Raw genomic sequence first — 6,474 nt, 5'->3', positions numbered from 1 at the left:
TGCAGAACTGGGTGAACCACTCCAACAGATCTTCAACCTCAGCCTGCAGCTGGGGAGAGTGCCCACCCTCTGGAAGACGTCGTGCATCGTTCCAGTTCCCAAAAAGAACTGCCCCAGAGAGCTAAACGACTACAGACCAGTGGCGCTCACCTCTCATATAATTAAGACAATGGAGCGGCTCTTTCTCAGCCTCCTCAGACCACAGGTGCAACATGCCCAGGACAGCCTGCAGTTTGCGTACCAGGCAGGTGTGGAGGATACTATCCTTTACCTGCTGCACCGAGCCCACTCACACCTGGATAAGGGAAATGGCACTGTGAGGATCCTGTTCCTGGACTTCTCGAGTGCCTTTAATATTATTCAGCCCCACCTTCTCCAGGACAAGCTGGACAGAATGCGAGTGGACCCCTGCCTGGTTGCCTGGATTTCGAACTACCTCACCGATAGGCCACAGTACGTCAGACTGAAGGACATCATGTCTAACACTGTGATCAGCAGCACCGGAGCACTGCAGGGAACTTCTCTTCACCCTGTACACCGCTGACTTCTGCTACAACTCAGAGCTGTGTCACATCCAGAAGTATGCGGATGACACAGCCATCGTCAGGTGCATCAGGGACGGCAGAGAGGAGGAGTTTCGGAGCCTGGTGAGGGACTTTGCTGACTGGTGCCACAGGAACCTCTTGCAGCTTAATCAGTCAAAGACCAAGGAGCTGGCCATTGACTTTGGGAGGTCGAGTCCAAGGTCATAACCTATTGTGATCGAAGAAGTCGGGGTACAGACCGTGGACTCATTCAAGTACCTCGGGGCCTGGGTGGACAATAAGCTTGACTGGACTGTTAACATGGACCACTTGTACAGAAAAGGACAGAGCAGGCTATATTCCTGAGGAGGCTGCGCTCCTTCAACATTTGTAAAAAACTCTTGTGGATGTACTACCAGTCTGTGGTTGCCAGTGTTCTGTACTACATCGTAGTGTGCTGGGGGGGCAGTACATCTAAGAAGGACAGCTCCAGACTGGAGAAACTGATCAGGCGTGCCGGTTCTACTGGCAGAGAAGAGGACTGTGGAAAAACTAGTGAGCAACCTGGATGATGCCAGTCACCCTCTGCATACCATTGTCAATAGCCTGAGGAGCCTGTTCAGTGCTATACTGCTTCATCCCAAGTGCAGGACTAATAGACTCAAAAACTCCTTTGTCCCACACGCCATTAGACTGTACAACTCCTCTCTGGGGGGAGGGGGGTTCACTCGGATGACAGGGGATGCAAAACAATAACAGTGCAATACTTTTTCATAACATGGTTACTACTGTCTAGTTTCTCTTGTAATATTCTTATTTTACTGTTATATTTTTATTCTAATTGTTGCTTTTTATTTTTATTCTTATTGTAATATTTTTCTATTTTGTTTCCATTTATACCCCCATTATTTACTTTTTACTTTTTAAATTCGATCTCAACGCTGTACACTGCTGCTGGAATTTTTAGTTTTCCAGAGGGAACTCTCCTGAAGGAATCAATAACGTACTATCTATCATCTATCTACGTATCTACCTCCCTGCTTGACACTCAGCATCAAGGGTTGGAATTGGGGATTAAATCACCAATTAGTGTGTGTGTGTGACAATCATTGGTACTTTAACTTTAAAATACAACATTGTGTTTTTACTCAATATGACAGTATACCTGTCACACTCAATATGACAGTTATTTAAACATAACTCCCAAATCAAACATGCAAAATGACTAGTAATGCCTAAAATAATGTATCCTTGTGAGTTTTAAAAGAAACCTAAGATTTTGTAAGGTTTGCAAATACAAAATTTAGTTTCTTAGAATCCTGAGATAATTTAAAAAAAGCAATTCAAATGTAATAAAACATAACTTTAAAACCATCCATCCATCCATTTTCTACCGCTTGTCGCTTTTGGGGTCGCAAGGGGTGCTGGAGCCTATCTCAGCTGCATTCGGGCGGAAGGCGAGGTACACCCTGGACAAGTCGCCACCTCATCGCAGGGCCAACACAGATAGACAGACAACATTCACACTCACATTCACACACTAGGGCCAATTTAGTGTTGCCAATCAACCTATCCCCAGGTGCATGTCTTTGGAGGTGGGAGGAAACCGGAGTACCCGGAAGGAACCCACCCAGTCAAAGGGAGAACATGCAAACTCCACACAGAAAGATCCCGAGCTGTGGTTGTGACATTTTGAAGACATTGGTTTCGCTTAAAGGGCAACTACTCTTTGGCTACTTGCGGGGTAGGCCACGTGGAGGCTGTCTTCTTCTATCTCTTTTTTCCATCCATCCATTTTCTACCGCTTATTCCCTTCGGGGTCGCGGGGGGCGCTGGAGCCTATCTCAGCTACTTTTTTATTTTTTTAAATTACTATTTATTTATTTTTTTGGGGGGGGGGGGGGGGGGGGGGGGGTTGTGTTGTTTTTGTTCCCCAATTACTTGACAAAAGCTGCACCAAGTGTGCGCATCCAGTTTAGTGTGCTGGACCCTCATTGTTGGTGCATGCATCCTCACATCCACACAATGAGATGCAACAGACCCCAGATTTAAAGCACTTGCAGCACCCGCTACAAGACTTCTTGCACCCGCAGCGAAGAAGGATGGCACAGGGTGTACTGGCATCTGGCAGATGGGTCCAGTATGGTTCCCAAGTCTTTGTTGTCGAGCTGTTCCATCCCCACATTCCAAAATTGGGAATATTCAGTTTGACGGCGGTTGCCTGACTCCAATAAAAACTGGCCTGCAGCAGTACCCTTCTGTATTATCCTCATAGGCTTTGAGGAGTCATGGTCCTTGAAGGACTATGTCATTGAATACTCTTAAAGGTTCAGGAACAGATACCGTAAGACAGTTGGAAGGTAAGGTGCCATCAAATTTGTGTCCTGGTTGTAAACAATACTTTTGTAAAACCAAGGCAGCCCTTGTCAACAAAAGTGCCTCATCTTGATCAATCTGGTTGGAATCATGGCCTCTAGCTACACTGTCTGCCACTTTTTGCTTGCTTACAATGTACGTCTCCCTCCCTTTCTGGTGTTCACCCCAGTCAGGCAGAAAAGAGAGGGGGTCTTGAATCTTGTTGTGTGAGGTTCATTATAACAACAGACATGCCCACGTTCATTCACAAGGGTTCTATAGAGTTGCCTTAAATTTGAAATTGTGAAGGAGCAATCTGAATCCTCAACTAGGACAACAATTTGCGCTATAGTCAGAGGGTCAAAGGTTACCCTGGATTCACTGGTAGACGCTTCTTCTTCTGATATGCTGGAAGATGTTTTATGTTGTGCAACTTGTGCTGCATATCTCAATGTCAGATAACATTTGGTATGATAGTACACATCTGCTGCATGCACATCAGACGCTTGAGTAACTCATCTCCCAAGAAATCTTTACTAGATTGTGGCCAGCTTTTCATTTTGGAATCAACATTATTTGTTAATGCCTTGTGCAGATCTTTCGTATCCTCCCCTTCACATATCACACAATGAATACCACTGGTTTGGGGATGACTTGATCCAAGCTTTTTAGGACTTAATAAGGAGGGGACAGCATGATCCTCATGCTTTCGAGCCCTTTTAAACAAGAACTACTACAGTAGCTTCTGCAGCGTTTGTGGTATTTGGCCTTATTTAATACAAGTGTTGATGCGATACCTGAACCATCATTCAATTGATCAATTGTGACATGTCATAAGACTGTAATTGGCAGAGACAACATAAGTCCCAATTGATGCTGCTGCTGCTACTATTACTATCAGATGATGTGGAGGCCATATTGTTTGATAATAGCTACACTGAAAAATGCATTACATGAAAATAAAGTTGATGATTTTCACAGTGTTGGATTAGGCAGTAGAATGACACATCCCACATACCCCATGTGGTCACATGGGGTATGTGGGATAATGGTCCGTTTTTTTGCTGACATGCAAATTCTCACGTGACAAGTGCCCCAATGTGTGGAGTTTTGCTCTCAAGTCCATGACGTATTGAATTTCATTTTTACTGCAGCTTGGACCTTCCAACACCCCGCACAGCTTCCTGCCGAACAACAGTTCAAATGGGGAAAATCCATCGGGTTAAAATGCGCTGCCTGGAAAATAATTTCCAGACGGCTTTTTGGCACCAACAATTGGGGGATTTCCTCTCCTGTCTGAGTGTCACGACTGACTCTGTATAATCTGTCCCTAATCAATGCAAAGTGGGGCAAATCCGCTGATATCACTTGGTCCCAGGTCGCGTGCAGAGTATCATCTCGAGACTGCTCGAGTGGAAGATCGTCCATGGGGCGCCATTGGGTAACCGGGGAGACCTCTTGCGAAGTTCCCGCCGACTACCCCTCACCCTCATTATGTCAATAACCATAACTGTCACACTCAATATGACAGTTATTTTAAACATAACTCTTAAACCAAACATGCAACATGACTAGTAATACCTGAAGTAATGTATATTTGTGAGTTTTAAAAGCAACATGAAAGTATAACTGTCACACTCATTTTGGTTTTAAAATAGTTATGTTTAATAACTGTCATATTGACTGTGACAGTTATACAGTCATGTTGAGTAAAACCTATGTTTTGAATTTACAAACCTTACGAAAACACCAGATTCTGGTCAATTTAAACTCACATAGATACACTATTAAAGGCATTTTTAGACATATTTCATGTTTGGTTTATAGTTACTGTATGTTCATTTAACTTTCATATTTAGTATAACAGTTGTACTGTCATATGAGTAAAAAAATAATTGTGTCTTTGCAAACCTTACAAAAGTTAATTTTTCTAGTAAAACTCACAGACACTTTATTTTAGACATTATTAGCTATTTAGCATTTTGATTTTAATAGTTATGTTTAAATAGCTGTCATATTGAGTGTGACAGTTTACAGTCATGTTGAGTAAAACCACATTTTTGTATTTGCAAACCTTACAAAAACACCAGATTCTGGTAAAACTCACATAGATACATTATTAAAGGCATTTTTAGACATATTGCATGTTTGATTTTGGAGTTATGTTTATATAACTTTCATATTTAGTATGAGAGTTAAATTGTCATATTGAGTAAAAAAACTCATTTTTGTCTCTGCAAATCTTACAAAATATATTGTTTTCTAGTATAACTCACCAAGATTCTTTATTTCAGGCATTATTAGCTATTTTGCATTTTGGTTGTAATATCCATCCATCCATTTTCTACCGCTTATTCCCTTCGGGGTCGCGGGGGGCGCTGGAGCCCATCCCAGCCACAATCGGGCGGAAGGCGGGGCACACCCTGGACAAGTCGCCACCTCATCGCAGGGCCAACACAGACAGACAGACAACATTCACACTCACATTCACACACCAGGGCCAATTTAGTGTTGCCAATCAACCTATCCCCAGGTGCATGTCTTTGGAGGTGGGAGGAAGCCGGAGTACCCGGAGGGAACCCACGCAGTCACGGGGAGAACATGCAAACTCCACACAGAAAGATCCCGAGGCCGGTAATAGTTATGTTAAATACCTGTCATATGGGGCGGCGTGGCGAAGTCGGTAGAGTGGCCGTGCCAGCAATCGGAGGGTTTCTGGTTACTGGGGTTCAATCTCCACCTTCTAACATCCTAGTCACGTCCGTTGTGTCCTTGGGCAAGACACTTCACCCTTGCTCCTGATGGCTGCTGGTTAGCGCCTTGCATGGCAGCTCCCGCCATCAGTGTGTGAATGTGTGTGTGAATGGGTGAATGTGGAAATACTGTCAAAGCGCTTTGAGTACCTTGAAGGTAGAAAAGCGCTAAACAAGTATAACCCATTTATCATTTATTTATATTGAGTGTTACAGTTATACAGTCATATTAAGTAAAACCTAATTTTTGTATTTGCAAACCTTACAAAAACACCTGATTCTAGTAAAACTCACAATATGGGCACAATTAGACATATTGCATAATTGGTTTTAGAGTGATGTTTATATAACTTTCATATTTAGTATGACAGTCATATTGAATAAAAAAACTAATGTGTGTCTTTACAAAACTTGCAAAATATTTTTTGTCTATTAAAACTCACAAAGATACATTATTTCAGGCATTATTAGCTATTTATCATTTTGGTTTTAATAGTTATGTTTAAATAATTGTCATATTGAGTGTGACAGTTATAGTCTTATTCAGTAAAAACAATTTTTTGTATTTGCAAACCTTACAAAAACACCAGATTCTGGTAAAACGTACATAGATACATTATTATCGACATTTTTAGACATATTGAATGTTTGGTTTTGGAGTTATGTTTATATAACTTTCATATTTAGTATGACAGTTATACTCTCATATTGAGTAAAAAACCAAATTTGTCTCTTTGCAAACCTTACAAAATATAAATTTTCTAGTAAAATTCACAAATATACATTATTCCAAGCATTATTAGACATTTTGCATGTTTGGTTTAGGAGTTATGTTTGAATAA

This window comes from Entelurus aequoreus, linkage group LG04 (assembly GCF_033978785.1).
Source record: "Entelurus aequoreus isolate RoL-2023_Sb linkage group LG04, RoL_Eaeq_v1.1, whole genome shotgun sequence".
Classification (NCBI taxonomy): Eukaryota; Metazoa; Chordata; class Actinopteri; order Syngnathiformes; family Syngnathidae; genus Entelurus; species Entelurus aequoreus.
The sequence above is the reverse complement of the archived record's forward strand: the minus strand, read 5'-3'. Positions refer to the sequence as shown.